General features: G+C 41.1%; 1 long non-coding RNA gene across 1 annotated transcript in view; it reads right to left on the bottom strand.

Annotated features, from left to right (window-relative positions):
- Positions 1-18,213, bottom strand: part of LOC144380990 (uncharacterized) — a 165,818-nt gene that overhangs the window by 60,964 nt on the left and 86,641 nt on the right. The window contains exon 3 of the long non-coding RNA XR_013445380.1: positions 445-548. This is a non-coding gene — a long non-coding RNA (uncharacterized LOC144380990). The remainder of the gene's footprint in view (positions 1-444; positions 549-18,213) is intronic.

Here is an 18,213-nt window from a genome sequence, read left to right as displayed (position 1 = left end):
TAGGAGTTCTTCATGCAACTGTACCATGAATTCTTTGGGAGAAATGAACATTTTAAGATATGCTTTAAAATAGAAGACAGGGGTAAAAACACAGCAGCTGATTCATTTGCAAGAAAATATTCAATGTAAATGACTTTCCCCAGAAACTTAAAAAGGAATTCATTTTCAGGTTTTTTTTTTTTTCAGTCAGAAAATTTATGAGAGAAGAGGAAATATTTATGAGAGAACAACTTCACACAAAATGTAACACATGAGATGCCAGGGTATTAGGATTAGGCTGAACGTACGAAATTGACAATATTTGATCATTTTGACCTACAAATGGAAAGTTCAAATGACTTACCTAATACGTTCTGAAACACAAAAGCCAAAAAGAACAAAAAAAGTGCCATTTAATTAAAAAAAAAGAATTCTATTTTTCAAATATCTAATAATCACACATACCTTGAGGGTTCTCTTTCCGAATTATCAAGGCAGGGCTAACGAATAAAAAAGTAGTTTCATGAGACATCTTCCTCCAGAACCATTCAGATCTTTAAGAAAAGCTCCTGGAGGGAAAGAAACTGAATATTTAAGATGTAAATTTAAAAAAGAGAACTTCTGTGTAATTATGTATTTTAGGGAATTCATTATTTTCCATATTTTTTATTTATTATTATAATCCATATTATTCATTATATTCCATATTCATTATTTTCCAGAGATACCAGAATTCCTCCAAATCCTAACGTAGGATTTCCCGGAAGAATGGGGCTCTGGCGTCTCAGGCTTAACTAGCAAGGGAGAAAGAAGTTCAATGCATGTATTCTTGATCCAGAGAAAAAGATTCCTAGGAAAAAAGAAGATGATTCTGGGGGCGGGGGGTTGGCGGGGGCGGAAATGCAAACCAAACCATTCTGACCCTCCTTGCTCAGAACGTTACAAGATCAGTCTTTTCTCACTCATCTTGAAAAGCAAGGATTGGAAGGAGAGAAGGATTTTGGAAAGGAGTAAACATGATAATGTTATACAATCAATATGCCCTAAATTTGCCCACTTCAACTATCTTCTCAATAAAATCCACCATATTTGGAGAAACAGCAAGCACCAGGGCTCTGGGGGCCCCTTCTGCACGGCTCTGTGGTATGGGCAGCCTAACAGGGGTAAGAAGACTTCCGCAAAGTCTTAGGCTTTATGGATTGCTGTGCTGATATCTTTCAGAGTTGTTTTTCAGTCTTGTGGTTAAGTATTTACGAGTTCAGAGTGTTTGCCCTCAGAACATTGAAATAATTAGCACAAAGAATCTAAAACCTTAAGAAATGAGTCTATTTGGAATTAGCTAATGCTCCTTAGGGCTGGGAGATGTATCTCCTCTTCACATTAGCACTTCTGATGGACCTCTTTTAAAAATGTGAACAGCAGAAAAGGAAATATAGGCAATAATATTGTCCTAACTTGGTACGGTGACAGATGGTGAGCATTTTGCAAAGTATCTCATGTCCAGTTGCTATGTTACACACCTGAAACTAATATGTCAACTATACTACAATTAAAAATAAATTAGTAAAATAAATAAAAAGATTTGAGGGACACACAAAAAACTTTAAAAAAATGTATTTTGGACTTTGTTGCCTCCTTAAATTATTAAAGCCATACTGTCGATGCTGTGGAATGAAGCAGGCACCGTGGATGCTAGACAAGCTTGAATGGAATCAGATCATACCAGCTATCCAATCACAGGAATGTTACTTTGAATCTCAGGTGTTTCTCTCTAAACATCTATCTCTGTTGAGAAGCAAAAATGTGATAATGTATCCAGAAGGAAAATCAGTGCCAAGGACCTAAGTTCTCAATAAATGTTAGTTACTTTTATTCCTTCTCCTCTAACCCAGACACTACGCGTGCCTACCCTCTCCCTACCCCATGGCAGCTGTACAATAGTATTAGTCGACTGTGGCTACAGTACTTGAGACACAGGGTATCTTTACCCCCCTCCCCGAGTGATCCCCGGAAATAGCAGTGCTTTCTTCCCTAACCACCACCACTATCCTACAATTAATCCAGTTCATCAGACGTGCAAATGGGCAGTGGAGGTGGTAGAACCAAGAGCTGGAGGCTGAAGTGACCAGTGCAGATTCAAATACATCATTAAAGCCAAGCTTTAACCAGAAATTACAAGGAATTGTTACCTCTGTCTACACCGCTCCAGCACTCGAGATCTCTACAGGGCTGGGCATGCCCATATGCCCATGTCTGCAACTCCAGCCCATCTGCTCTTCCCCATGCTCACCAAGCTCCCCCACACTGGTCTCCCTTCCATTTCTTAAGTCACCACTGAATGAAATGCTCTTCCCCTGCCTCTTTGTGTGGCTGGCTTCTTCCAACGTTTAGCTTTGTTGTTGTTTTGTTTTGTTTTTTTATAAAGATGTATTTCAAACCAAACCATCATGCTTTACGATGAAACCTTTGAAGCGTTCCCATGACATTCAGGAAAAACAAATCAAAGACTCCCATCGTCACCATTATTATTTCACTTTTCCTCAAAGTACTAGTGAATGCAATTGCCAAGAGAAATAAAACCTAAGTATCAGCAAGATATGGGCATGATTATAATATGCACTTGATATAATTATATAAGAAAATTAAGCATACTGGTTGGCATACAGAGCAACAGCATCCATATATACACGCAGCGACCATGTAGAAAATATAACGGGAGTTATTAGCTAAGATGACAGACTGAATAAACACATCTCATTTTGCTTTCTCTTGAACTTCACCAAAACCACAGCAGGGAAATTTTTTTCAGGGCATAAACTCACAGGAATAGGGAAAAACCGAGAGAAAAGACCAGTGGAAGTTAAAGCTGCAATGCAGGTGGACGAATGAAATCAATGGGGATCACTGAGAATTTCCCCAGTTCATACAATAGAATCCTCAAAAGGCACAAAGGCAGAAAATACAGAGCAGTCTAGTTCTTGTCATATCTCTGCATGTCAGGGTTTTTTACCTTTTTAAATTTTTTTAAAAAGATTTGATTTTTTTTATTTGACAGAGAGAGAGAGCACAAGCAGGGGGAGAAGCAGAGGGAGAGGGAGAAGCAGGCTCCCCGCCGAGCAGGGAACCCCACGTGAGGCTCCGTCCCAGGACCCTGGGATCGTGACCTGAGCCAAAGGCAGACGCTTAACCGACTGAGCCTCCCACGCGCCCCTCTGCATGTCAGGGATTTTTAAAACACTTTAATTGACACATGACTTGTATACCAGAATGTTTACCTGACTAAAGGATACAATTCCGTGTGTTTTGTATGCGCACAGATGTGCAACCATCATCATAATCTGATTTTAGAATATGTTCATAATTGTGGGGCTCAGTTTAAATGGCACCTCCTTACAGCTGTCCTCCCTGATTATCCCGAATAGACACACACCCCTTACTTCCTGCTTCTTGTCTTCAAGCTAATAATGATCGATAGTTGTATTACTTAGTTACTGGTTTCCTTGTTTATGTCAACCTTTCTCAGGAGAATGTAAGTTCCCTAAAGAGGGAGTGTGTATCTCTTCGTCTTCTTTGTAGTTTAGCTGGTAGCGCAGCACAGACCCAGCACATAATACATGGTCACTAAAAACAGCTGAATGAATGAACTGCGAAGACATAATTATGGCCGAAGACTGAATTGTGCTCCGTGACATGATGGGGGACCAGTTCCCAAAAGCAACACCTTGTGGCACTGAGCAGGAACTGCAAGCAGGAAGGTGGACCAACCCTATGGGACGGAGTAGACCTGTTAGGTTCTTGGACATTTAGGGATAGAGGAGAGGGAAGGCTTCAAGAAGATAGCACCACTCATAAGAGTGGGCTGGTCTCATGTAATTTATTTAAAAAAATAAAAATAAAACAATATGATCATAAATATATGCAGCTCAGACTGGCAAATCATTCAGACTGTTTACACTAACATCTTAAAATATACAAAGTAAAGGTATCCTTGAAGCATCCAGCCTATATCCGCTATGTTAATTAGAGGCTGAGTCCAGGGAAGTACAGAGTTCCGGAGCTAGAATTTATACCCCCATTCTGCCACTTTCTAGCTGTGTGACTCGGAGCAAGTTACTTAACTGCTTTGGGCTTTGATTTGTACATTTATAAAACTGACATATTAATGGTTCTTATGGCACAAGAACAGTTGTATTAAGTGAAGATAATCAGAACAGTGCCTGTCATATACTGAGTGTCTAATAAAAGTTTCCCAGTAGTTGTAGAAGCCGCAGCAGGCATCGAAGCCGTGGGGGTGGTATAAATAGTTGTAGGTGGTGGTAAATGATAGAGGGGCCACCCATCACGCCTGCTTTATGGGGCAGGACCGTCAGATTTAGCTCCGTGTCAAGCAGTGTCAAATCCAAAGTACAAAATGAATATCGGATTGACTTGTGCTCCCAACTTTTCTGATCATGCTGCAAGATGATTTGACACCATTGATTTTTCCTCAAGAACTAGGTGAATCAGCACATTTGTGGTCCCTGTTGTTGGCAAAGCGATGCTAAGTAATTTGTTCTCGACTTTGGCCCAGTGTGTCAGGAGGACGGTCGTGTTGCTGAGGGAGTAAGTGTGTGTGCACCAGAAGTGCAAGGAGAAACCAAGAAGATCATTTTTTAGGAAGCAAAGTGGGAAGACAGGGAACAATCCTAAGAAGCCATGCTACTCATAGATCAAGAGAACCGTTTCTTTAGAGGAGAGCCCCTCCCTGGTTTGCGTTTTCAAACAAAATCTCCAATGCCTCCTCTTCAAAGATGACTGAGAGAAGCGCTCAGTTAGCTTTTTAGTTGACTTCAGAATTAATTTGTCCAGTGGGGTCCACTGGTCCTTCAAGTGTATTATCTAAGGAAACGGCGAAGCAGAGTGAAAAAAGGGTTTTATCTTGAGATCTGCATGAAAATCAGCTGCAGAATCAGGGCAAGCCTCCAGGTCCAAAGAGCAAGGAGCAAAACCAGTTATTAAATTATCCAAGGGGGAGCGGGAGAAAGTTCTCTGCAAGAAGAGGTTTTCAGCATAAACAAGAATAAGTGAGCTGACTTCAAGTTGAAAGTGAATGTGTTATGTTTAAAAATAGCCTACCCTCCCCTGAAAAACAAACTGAGGGTTCTAGAGGGGAGGGGGATGGGAGGATGGGTTGGCCTGGTGATGGGTATTGGAGGGGGCACGTTCTGCATGGAGCACTGGGTGTTGTGCACAGCAATGAATCATGGAACACTACATCAAAAACTAATGATGTAATGTATGGTGATTAACATAACAATAAAAGTCAAAAAATAAATAAATAAAAATAGCCTAAAGGATTATTTTCCAGCTATGAAATAAAACACCTATCTAGTGAACATTCCACAGAATGATAAGTGGATTAAAGTTGAACGTTCAAGATAAGCAAGCACGGAGCAGAATTACATCACACAGACTGTAGGAAGACAAGTAGTGAAGGAAACACTAACTAGCTCTTAGAATAAGCTACCTGATTCTTCACTGTAGCCCTTCCTAAAAAATAAAATTTCAGATCCATGTAGGAGAGGAAACATCTTCCAAACCACTCCTAGGCCTACTTAGGATTTTTGGCCATTAAAACATAGACATTAAGGACCATTATGCATCAGTAGAGTAATTCTTGAAGCAACAATTATGTTAAATTCATTTTCAAAGAGTGAAAAACAAGGGTATTCTTGTTTTGGGTCATCCTTTACTAATAAATCAAGTAACGAGTGAGTCTCTAGGACAGGTGTACCGTCCTTTTAGTTATAGCCAATGCCTAATTATTTGTGGTAACTCTGTTTCTTCCATCTCGATGCATTTCCATGGACCTGAAAGTGTGCGTTTGCATCTTGGTGGCAATGAAAATATAGGAGTGGGAAAAGGAGAATCGGTGTTTGCCCTGGGAGATAAAATGCACAACAAAAAATTCCTAAAAGAGTTAACAGGCTGTGTTGGGGCTGCAGGGGAACACATGTAAAAGGCAAAGGTGAAATGCCTTTGTGCAGTAATGCAACCAGAAGGACCTGGACATTAGGCTAGGAGGGAAGCTGGGGGATGACGTGAAGAACATGCAGCTATGCCCACGTGATTCATCTCCACTCGCACTTCCAAAACGGAGCAATGAAGTTCTCTGAGTTTGTAATGGGCTTTGAAATTTAGGATGGAGAGACAGAACAGTCAAGAACAAGGCTCCAGAAACCAACAGCCAGGGTTTAAATTCAGTCTCTACCATTTAGAAGCAGTGTGACATTATGTCAGACTCAGTGCGCTAACCCCTGAAGTGGACATAATGCTAGAACCTCCGTTATGGAGCTGTTCTCATTACTAAATGAAATAATCCCTTAGTGGAATACTAAGCACATAGCATATATAAAATGCTCAACTATGAGCTGTTGGTAATGTCCTTACTATTATTCAGCCCATGTTTATAGAGCACTTTCTACTTGCCAGGCACCTTCTAGGTGCTAAGGATACAGCAGTGAACACATATATACATAGCATAGTATTCAAGAAGTGTTAAGAGCTACGAAAGTAGAAATAGTAGGTTCAAGTGATAGAGGGAGCCAGGGCTAGTGGTAGAAGAAATGGTAGATGAGATTAGAAAGGAGAACAGGTGCTAAATCATGTGAAGCCTCAGGAGCTTGTGATAAGCACTTTGTGCAATACTCAATTTATTGAAAGACTGATAATCAAGGAATAATATGATCTGATAAACAACTTCAAAAAATCGTTTTGTCTGCTGCTGGGTTGGGGCAAGAAACCCTCAAGGGGAAAGAGTGGAAGCAGGAAAACCAGATCGGTGAGGGTCAAAAATGACTCAGGAGAGAGGTAATAGTGCATTAGCCTAGGGTCGACTAACAGTGGACATGGTCAGAGTGATTGGATTCGGGCTCTCTGCCGACGGTAGACCTGGCCAGTATGGTCTCTTCCCCTGCTCCTGTGCTCTTGCTCTCTCGCTCTCTCTTTCTCAAACGAATAAATAAAATCTTCTAAAAATTTAAAAAAGGACTGGAGGTAGAAATCAAGACTTCTGTTAGAGGCAATAATTTTGTGAAGCTTAGCAGATATCTAAATGGAAATGGAAGACAGGCGGTTAGAGGTAGGCATTTAGAGTTCAAAGGATAGGTAAGGACCTGAGACATGTATTAGAGTCGTCAGCATTTAGATTACCTATAAATCATGCAATGAATGAGATCACCTAAGGAGGTGAGGGAAGTTGGAGGGAATGGAAGGCTGAGGGCTGCGCTCTGGGCACTTGGACATTTAATGTCGGGAAGAGAGAGACTGTAGAGGCGTAGCCACTGATGGTGGTGTCCTTCCCAGACATGTGTTTTCACTTTAAACATGTGATCCCCAGGATGTGTGTCCAAAAGAATAAAAAAGAACAAATGTATCAAATGTTTGCAAGATGGTGGGTAAGATAAAGACTGAGATTGGCCACTGGTTTTGGCAAGGTAGAGATCACTGGGGACCACACAAGAGCTGTTCAAGTAGAGTCTTGGAGATGAAAGCCCAGTTGCAGTAGGAGGTAGACATTTAGTGACTAAAGACAATTCTTCCATGAAGTTCTGCTCTATAGGGAAGCAGGAAAATGAGCAAATGGCTTCAGAGAGATATAATGGAGATATTACAGCCTATTCTATGCTTATGGAAATGACCCTGTAGATGGAGGGAAATGGGGCTGCGGAGAGGGGAATGGCAGAAGCAAAGGGCACAACTAGATAGGTTTACTACCTTCCGTGGGAGTCCACGTCTCTGCTGCCACAGGAAGGACAGCAAAGTGTATGGGTACCAGGAGGGGCACTTTGGTAGATTCTGTGATCGGTGGATTAAAATGCTCTATTTCGTTTCCTATTTTAGCACTGAAATAAGAAACAAGGGCATCAGATGGACCTAAGGAATGTGAGGGGAATGTGGGAAGGTTGAAGAAAAGGGAAGATGTGAAATAGGGTGAGAGAGTGGGAGAACTTTAATGAACAAGATAAATATATATATAATAGGATGGCTGAGAAATATTGAGAGGCCATTTGAGATTTGAGATTTGTGGTCATAAATTTTAAATGAGACCAGTCAGCATTTAAGCGTCTTTTTCTCCAGCCATGTTCAGGGGCTCAGGTTCAGGTGCAGAGCTAACCAAGAGGTAGATTCAGCCAGGGTCATGGTTTTGTATAATGCATTTCACCAAGGGAAGGAGGACAAGCATGTTAAGGGTATGAGCAAGAGAGTGATTATAATGAGAACCTTGCAACCCAAGTCAAGTAGGGAGGGCAGTGAGGTGATGGGGTCAATGGAGGAGAGATCCTTTGAGGAGAACAGAATTGCTAGAGTAGGTATTTTGGAAAAAGGGAAATCTTAAATTAGGAGATGGGAATCAGGGAGCAGGAGACCTAAAATTACGATTATTTCTAACAACAATATATGGATATTTTGCAATTACTTCTGCAACAGCCATTCCCTTCTTCAAAACAAAAGAAGCCGTATTATGGGAATTCATCCTGTTTGGGGTTGAATCATGTCCACAAGAGAAGCTGAAGTCTTAACCTCCTAGCACCTGTGAATATGACTTATTTGGAAAGAGGGTCTTTACAGATATCACCAAATACGATGAGGTCATTAGGGTAAGCCCTAATCCAATAGAGTTGGTGTCCTTATTAAAAGAAGGAAATCTGGACCCATGGAGAATGACAAGAACACAAAATCAGAGATTGGAGTTACTTAGCTACAAGTCATGGAATGCCAAGGATTACTGGCAGCACCAAAAGCTAAGAGAAAGGCATGCAACAAATTCTCCCTGAAAGCTTGCAAGAGACCATGGTCCTACCAACACGTTGATTTAAGACTTTTAGCCTCCAAAACTGTGAGAGAAAAAATTTATATTATTTTAAGCCTCCCAATTGGTGGTACTTTGTTACAGCAGCCCAAGCAAACTAATACGCATACCCTCCTCATGTTCAGCCACGTTCTTTGGGTAGGTTAGAACCCACCCCCAATTCAAGGAAATCAGCAAAGTCCATCTACCTGGCCATAGGATTGCTTTAGGGATAAACATGTGACTCAGCAAGAGCCAAGAGGACTTGAGGAGATATTTATGGACTTCTGGGAAACAAAACCTCCTTCTTCTTTTTCCTGAGTTGTTGACAAAACCTCCTTTTCCTTTTGGAAGTGGAGAAGAATGCTCTAGCCCTGGAAAGGGCAGCCATCTTGAAACTGTATGGGAGAACCTCCATCCCAGTGGTGTGAGGGTCAAGGAAACAAAGCAGAGATACTGAAAAAAGAAACTTTTTCTGCCCTGGATCAAACCAAATGTGACCTGGAAGTTTCTGTGACATGAAACAACACACCTTCTCTTTATTAATTCAGTGAGTTGACTTGGAGAGAAGCAACCAGTTAGACTTTACCCACTCTCACTGACCTCTTAAACACACCTAACCTATATTGATCAAGAGGGGCTTAACATTTCCCTCGACTTCCCTGAACTTCAGGCAGGTTTCTTCTTGACCAAAGGCCCTGATCTTCCTTTACTTAGAGAATTTACTTGAGAAAATGCTCTATTGTATGTTCTTTCTCTGCTCCATGAGACGTAAATCTTTTTAAAAGCCTCTTGCCAGCTTTATAAGCCAGGAATGTCTGGAAGACCCGAGAGCCATAGGAGACAGGGTCCTTATCTGCCGGTCTATGGCAAGGTAGGGGCTTAACTGTAATAAGCACCAATTAGCAAACTCAGCCGACCTAATCACAGTGACCAGTCTCCCCCATGACATCTTCTGGTAATTTCCACTAGCTCACCTCAGCACTTAAAACACTCCTGTCTTTTGTTTCAGGGGAGTTGAGTTCAACCTCTCAATCCTATTACAATGCCTTGAATAAAGGCTTTCATGCTTGTTTAACTACATCCAGTGCATCTTTTTCTCTGATCTCTCAAGTTAACCTCTACTTTATATTCTGCTGTAGAAAGCCAGGCACTACACAAAATAGTCAAAACTTTCACAATACAGTGTTTTGCCAGCGCACACTGAGGTCTGACATTTTCCTGCATAGCACACAGCACCAAGTTTGTCTCAATGAGATAAGCAGCTTCAGTCCTTCACCCAGCAAAGGGCCCACAGTACCTTCCCACCACACCTTGTTTGGATTCTTTCCAGTCCATTTTATGCTTTAAATCTCCTTCCCCTGCTTCCTCTCTAGCCTTTTCTCTTAGCCCTGAAGGTTCCTCTCTCCCACAGCCAGGTTTCCCTTCCAAGTCAGACCACCTGAGGTCTTTCCCTTGTTTATAGGAAGATAATCAGCTACATCCTCTCACGCAGAGTGGGCAGCAGGCTTCAAACAGGAAATGTCTTTGAAAGAGCTTGCAAGGCAGCCGATTTAATTGTTCAGAAAACATGCCTGGAGGCCAAATACTTTGGTCTGTTTCATTCTTGAAGTATTTCTCTTGAGTGGACACAAGGCTCTCGGTGAAATTCTCAACTGAAAAATCCATTTTTGCTTTTTGTTTTGGTTTGACAACGCCAGCGTTTAACCAAGTGAAAATTAGAAATTCGTCTTTCAATTTAAATCTTGTGCCAGTGACACTGGTAAACCCTACCATGGAGCAAGAGTGTTGCAAAGAGATACTACCGTTCTTGCTTCCCCAAGCCACTTCGTCCCACCTGACGGAGCACTCTGTTTCTCTTCAGACTCCCCTTAACGATTCTAAGCCGCCATCCAGAATTATTGAACTTCATTAAAATCATCAAAAAAAAAAAAAAAAGACTAGATGACAGGCCGTCCTCCTCAGATCTAAGGAGCCTCATGCTGGGATTGTGGATGGAATCGGATGCATTTCTGTCCGTCTCCCCTTGGACATATACCACAGCAGCTCAGCAGCAGAGGCTTCTGATACTTCTCGTCTCCTTGTCCTAGTATCACGAGAGCTCAGCCCCACTGCTAGCCCCAGTGAGGGAGCCATTCCTGGGTTTCAGGAATGATAGTGATATGATCAGATTATTAGCAAATAAGGAGATTTGGCTGTACTATGGAGACTGCCCAGGAAAAGACAGGAGTTATTATGCCCATGAATATACCTCAGAGCTCCACTGGGGAGCTGAGCTTGACCACATGACTAGCTTTAGCCTACAGAATGTGAAGGGAAATGCTGTGCGGCACAGCAGAAGCCTGAAGAACCATTGGGTGGTTCTGTTAGTTCTCTTGCTCCTTTCCTTCTGCCTAGAGTATGGTAGGTCCCAGATAGGGACTGTTCTTTGATCCTGGGGTTGTTTCTCTAGCCTGTGTGTCAGAGATACAACCAACCTGTATGCCACATAAAAACTGTTGAAACCTGTAGAGATTTGGGATCATTTGTCACTGCAAGAGAACCTAGAAAAATCTAGGGCCTCAAAATCAATTCAGACAAATGAATTCCTCTCCATCAGGCCTAGGGTTTTAGACGTCAGATTGTCAGTGTCATTACTAAATAATTTTCCTGATGAAGGCTACTGCAAATACTGGTATTTACAGTCTCTTTTCACGACATTCTAGTGCTCTGTTGCTTAGTGCAAACAAATTATCTCAGTTTCTTTACTGTATAAAATTGTAATAATACAAACCTAGCTTACAGTTTAATTAAATTTATCAGTCACCTGCATACTGATGTTCTGGTTCTATTTCTTACAAGAATGGAGCCACAACATTATTACCACCTTAGCTGTGGCTGGAGCATACTGCAGAAGGAGGTGGGAGCTGAGAGCATGAGGAAGAGGACAGAACAGCTCTATTGGTGCACAACCAAATGACTGTGCCCAAATCTCCTAATTTCTTACAACCTAGTTTCTCAAATAACAGGGAACAGATACTGCTTAATATTGGAGAAGAGACACTCAGTTGAATGGAGAGAGGTAGATTGTTAATATTATACTTCAAGTCCAATCCTAATAAACGAAACAGTAAGTAGTTTGGAAATTGCCATAAGCTGAATATTTGTGTCCTCACAATATTTACAGGTTGAAGTCTATGCCCCAATATGACGGTATTTAAAGGCGGGGCCTTTGGATTAGATCACGAGGGTGGAGCCCTCATGAATGGGATTAATGCCTTTATAAAAAATTAGAAAAATAAAAAAATAAAAAACCAGGAAGCTCCCTCACCCTTCTGCCATGTGAGGTCAGAGCAAAAACAAAACAAAACAAAACATGGCCAACTAAGGTACCAAGAAACCATCTCTCACCAGATAAGGGATCAGCTGGCCCCCTTATCTTGGACTTCCAGCCTCCAGAACTATGAGAAATAAATTTCTGTTGTTAAAGCCACCCAATCTATTGCATTTCTGTTACAGCAGCCTGAATAGACTGAGACAGAAATACATCTTCGCTACTCATGAGAAGATGAAGTCTCATAGGAAATTATATACGACTTTTATTCATTCAACAAATTTGTATTGATAAGGTACTGTGTGCCAGGCATTCCTCTCTATATTTGACACATAGCTGTTCACAAAGCAAACAAAACCCCACTCTTGTGAAGCTCACATTGCCCCATGACTCTATGTATTTCTGTGTCTGTTCTGTCATGAGGTCCTGAACACAGGCTCTCACTGTTAATCAGCACTGCTACTTTTTTTCAAGTACATATAGACTATCTTTTCTAACGTAATTCTGCGGCTCCCATACTGCCTAATTTTTCAACAGTATAATAACCATAATTGGTATCAATACCCATTTACAATTACATTAGCAGCACTGATTTTACAGTCCCTAAATGGATATAATCAACAGAGGAAAAATGTTTACTAAACATTAGTTAGTCTGGAGACAGAGATGATACTTTACCATTCATATAATGACAGACTTTACTTACAGACAATTTGAAAGAAATGTCACTCTCTTTATTCAAATGGTACAACAGTGCAATTAAAACAAGACATTTGTCTTCCAGTGTGCTTTCTCTATCACTACTAATGCACTGGGTCATTAGCTCCAACACTGTGAATACATTCTCACTACCCCATTCAATTTAATTAGTGTACCAGATAATATATAAGAGCATACTTTGTACTACAGCTAATAGTAGGTAATGGCTCTTAAAAAGAGAGAGCAATTGCCTTACTCTTTGATGGCTAAAGAGAAGAAATATATATATGTGTGTGTGTATGTATGTAAATATATATAAAGTGTATATATTTATGTACATATATTTGAAGTCATTGAAAGGTGTCACAACACAGCTCTCTTATGAAGAGCAAAGGTCATCACCATCATCTCTCTAGAAGTAAAGTGAATCTCAGATTGGGATAAATCATCACCACACACAAAGAGCAAATATATCCACACAAAGAGCAAATACGCCAAAGGAGACTTACCCTTTTTTGTTTGTTGAATCACAGTAAGCCGACATAGTGTTCCATTAGCTGGCCTGGTGATCATTTCATACTTCTTGATAGAGTGTTCAAATCCAAATACTTAAGAAATATAGTCTCACATGTTCTTATACCATAGACTGATACTCTGTCAATTTACTCTCAGGATGCTAAATCAATACTGAAATCACACCCTTGATAGAAAAGGGAAGATGTGTTTCTCACAGTGATGGTGTTAAATCTATACATTATGGGATTTAAGCTAACTCCTCTGCTCAATTCACTAATTCCTTACAACTATCTTCAATCTGAATCTATAAGCAGTTATAAAAATCACCAGGATATATTAGCAATGGAGAACTTTCATATTCAGTAAACCTCAACCAAGTCCCAGACATGTGTCAGACAGGGTGCTAGGTCCTGGCACTAAGACTCCACCCAGGCTTCAAATTGCTCAAGATTTAGTAGGAGAGACAGAGAAGGGGAATTGTGGAGAGCTGGGGACAAATTTGGCTATCCAATAACTAGGCTTTGTGATTAACACAGGGCCTCATATTTGAATAATTTTCTGTGGCACCATGTGAATGCTAAACCAATGGGTAATGGATCAGATCAGAAATATGTAAATTCCTCTTAAAAATAGTAGAAGGGCTCCTAGGTTAGAAATGCATGACTGATTTAAGGTATTGTGAGAGAATCAAAATGTTGAATAAATGTCTGCGATTAGATTATTATCATGAAATTAATGATACTATTAAATTAATGTCTTAAGCCTTTTGGGGAGAGATTGATTTTGAACGTACCACCATCCACTGTCCTGGAACAGGCTTTCAGGCAGCCCTGTTTAATTTGGATTAAGGTATTAACATATGTAAAGCCAGAATGCTTGGAGCAGTAGGAGGAAAGGCCAAAGCTCTGCCCCAAGATAAGAGACAGTAAAAAGTCAGTCAATTGGTTATTGTCTTAAACTTTAAGAGACCAGGAGGTCTTAGAGTTTGGGCATTGGTCTCCAGGTCCAAAATGCAACATGGTTGTCTATTCTGAAAAAGAACTCAGAGATAGATTGGCCCTGGTAAGGACCAATTTTTATTTCCACCAAAAGGTGCAGTAAGGAACTTTCACATTCAATAAGCCTCTACTAAGCACCAACCTACTGAGTCAGAAGTGGAGCCAGTTTAGGGGCGCCTGGGTGGCTCAGTCGTTGGGCGTCTGCCTTCGGCTCGGGTCATGATCCCAGGGTCCTGGGATCGAGCCCCGCGTCGGGCTCCCTGCTCCGTGGGAAGCCTGCTTCTCTCTCTCCCACTGCCCTTGCTTGTGTTCCCTCTCTCGCTGTGTCTCTCTCTGTCAAATAAATAAATAAAATCTTTAAAAAAAAAAAAAAAAAAAAAAAGAAGTGGAGCCAGTTCCATTTGGCCAGTTATGTGAGGAGTTACATGTGGAAATCCAAAACTGTTTAGAACACTGCCTAGCTTGGTCCTCTGGCCAGTTGTCTGGCAAACCTGCCCATGGTTTAGCTCAGCTTACAGGGCGGAAAAGTGAATTGGCTAGGCAGTCACAAATATCTAATTTGCATGATAGCTAAATTTCTCATTTTAAGTAAATAACCTGATATCTTGGCTTTCAGATTAGTCTTATGAGTTTCTCATGGTACAGTTCCAGCATCCCCACATCTATCTATCCTGGGACGCTGATAAGACAAATTTCCTAGTCCTGCAAGGCCAACTCTAGCTTAAGATAAGTTTACCAATAAAATGCAACCTGGTATGGTCCCACTTCGAACAATGTGACCTCTCCCACTCTGACCACACCTAATTGGACCACGGATTGGTGTCCAACCCATAGCAGGCTATAGAGAGCCTTGGCATAAGAAGTGAGTGATAAAATAGAATCTATTAGATCTTCCTTAGGACAAATTGACATGACTTCAAAAAGAGTCAAGACACATCAGGATGGATAACAGTGAAAAGATACAAAGAGAATGCAGCTGAAAGAAGCCAAGAGGAAACAGATGAAATATGCCAGCACAAGTCATAAGAAAATAGAATCTAGGGGCGCCTGAGTGGTGTAGTCAGTTGAGCATCCAACTCTTGGTTTTGGCTCAGGTCCTGATCTCAGGGTTGTGGGACTGAGCCCTGCATTGGGCTCCATGCTCAGTTCAGAGTCTGCTTAAGACTCTCTCTCCATCTCCCTCTTTCCCCCCTCTCCCCTCTAAAATAAATAAATAAATCTTTTTTTAAAAAAATGAAAGAAAGTAGAATCTATAAGGTAGAAAGAACTGAGAGGTATTGGTCTCTAGTGACCAGCAGAGAAAAAGTTGCAGGGGCTTCCTAACTGGGGAGCATGCCTGCAGCTCTTGTAGCCTGCTCAATGTCCTGCTTCTTCTTGGGGTTCACCTTTAGTTGTGAAAACAATTCCTTCCTCCTTTATTTCTATAGCAATCCTTCCCAGAAATCCTTACTATGGGAGCTTGTCAATGGTATTATATCCCTTGCAACATGGAAGAGCCTAACATAATTTTTTTTAGAAACATTGAAATACAGACCTCCTGGATCAGACCTCCAGATTTTCACAAGGCTGCTTTTAAAAGATGATAAAATATCTCCCCATGTCTATGTGCTAATGTATTATTAAGAGAAGCCCTTTTTTGTGGCTCAGTCGTTAAGCGTCTGCCTTCGGCTCAGGTCATGATCCCGGGGTCCTGGGATCGAGCCCGCATCGGGCTCCCTGCTCAGCAGGAGGCCTGCTTCTCCCTCTCCCACTCCCCCTGCTTGTGTTCCCTCTCTCGCTGTGTCTCTCTCTGTCAAATAAATAAAATCTTTAAAAAAAAAAAAGAGAAGCCCTTTTTTGAATGAAAACTTCAATATTTTTTCAACCAAACCAATAAACATATTTTTACAAACCTATGAGCAAATAATTCAAAAAGTTCAGAGCTATCATTCACAAACAGAAAATTATTACTTGTCATATGTTCTGAAAACAAAGCAAAATAATCCAATTGAATCATTTTCTAGTCCATGAGATAGAGGATACATGATGGATTTTGATACTATTGATTTAATACAGTTTATATTTTTTTCTGAGGTTCAGTAATTTGATCCAAGTATAATCATTTAGCTCAATTTATTCTTGTCCTTACATAAAACTGTTCTATTCTCATTTCTGTCACCAAATGAATCTCTTGTCTCCAGCTGAAGAACACATTTTCCTTGAAACCTCCATTAAAAATCCAATCCGTGCTTAGCCCCACGCTGACCACTAGTCTCAATCCAAAATGTAGAAATTCTTTCCAATAAAATAAATTATTAAAAAAAAAAAAGCTTGACCATTAGGGCAAGAAAGTAGGCTTAATGGATACTAACTTAAGAGACTATACTCAATAGTACCATAGACTGTATATGAAAACTTTTTTTTCAAATTGGAGAAGCTCCAGGACAATGCTTTTTATAACAACATAGAAAACTGGTGTAAAGAGAACATCACTGTGGACTAGAGTTTGACTGGAAAAATGTCTTGGGGAATATGAGTGTTGGTTTGGGCTTGGCCTGACAGGTGGGATCAGGATAGCAGAGTAGAGGGGGACTATCTCAGGCCATGGGACATGGAGTCAGGAGAAGGTTTTATCCAGGTGCAGGGTCGGGATGGGAGGAAGCAGGGAAACAGAGCAGGCTAGGCAGTGGGGTTCACTGGTGAGGGATATAGAATACCAGGTACAAATGAGCCCACAACAATTGTAGACCTTACATAGGAAATCTCCTAATAAAAGTGGTTTCAGGAAGAGATACTTCTAGCAGCAGGACCTGCTAGATCACCATAGTAATCTAAGTGCAACAGGACAAGTTATCAGACAAATATTCTAGTTGGTCCAGTTGGAATATGGCAAAGGGCAAATTAAACAGACATAGTAAGTGAACAATTTGGAATTGATAGGAGAGATGTGAACAGTATTAAAGTTTAACCAATCTCTTAAGCCTATGTCATCAGATTCTGAAAGTGAGGGTGGAAAGGAGGGAGATGATGTGCTGGGGGTGAGGAAACTGGAGTTTTGAAATGATCAGAGAGCTAGCTTGGTGGATCTGTACATAAGAGAGGAGAAAGGTGTGTCCTTTGTCCTACCTACCTGGTAGGTTATGATCACACAAATTCAGAGCCATTCTGACATGCTCACTTGATGGCCACATAAAAATACAGGTGTTGTTGGGTGATCTAGTAAGGTGCAAGCTCGTGCCCATGCTACGCAATCAGTTAGCAACATATAGCATAGGTCTAGAATGTGGGAGGAGAAATGCTCTTGCCAAGGTCATACCATAGCATGGTAATGAAAGTTTTTAATAAGAAAATAGTGGACACATGCATCCCATACATGAGCCCCAAATACCAATACTGCATTTCTAAAGACACTCAACTCTTTGGTTCAAAACAAGGTATCCTGAACTCTCCTTACAGAAACTCTGATTAGGATTACCGCTGTTTTAGGCTGTTTTCTCTGAGGCAAATGTCCCATTCAATCCATCATCCTTTCCCCAGACTGTCCCATCTACTTGGATCTGCTTGGCTTCAGGCCCTGACATCCCCTTAGTCTTTGAAACTGGGACCTCTGTGCTCACCTGTGTGTTTGATCTTGTCCCAGACACTGGATCCAGTACTATCATAAAAGTAGATAGAATTTGAAGAGCTCTGGGGCGCCTGGGTGGCTCAGTTGGTTAAGCGACTGCCTTCGGCTCAGGTCATGATCCTGGAGTCCCGGGATCGAGTCCCACATCGGGCTCCCTGCTCGGCAGAGAGTCTGCTTCTCCCTCTGACCCTCCTCCCTCTCATGCTCTCTGTCTCTCATTCTCTCTCTCGCAAATAAATAAAATCTTAAAAAAAAAAAAAAGAATTTGAAGAGC

The sequence above is a fragment of the Halichoerus grypus genome, chromosome 2, assembly GCF_964656455.1.
Source record: "Halichoerus grypus chromosome 2, mHalGry1.hap1.1, whole genome shotgun sequence".
Lineage (NCBI taxonomy): Eukaryota > Metazoa > Chordata > Mammalia > Carnivora > Phocidae > Halichoerus > Halichoerus grypus.
Note: the sequence above shows the minus strand (reverse complement) of the source record. Positions and strands in the feature narration are given on the sequence as shown.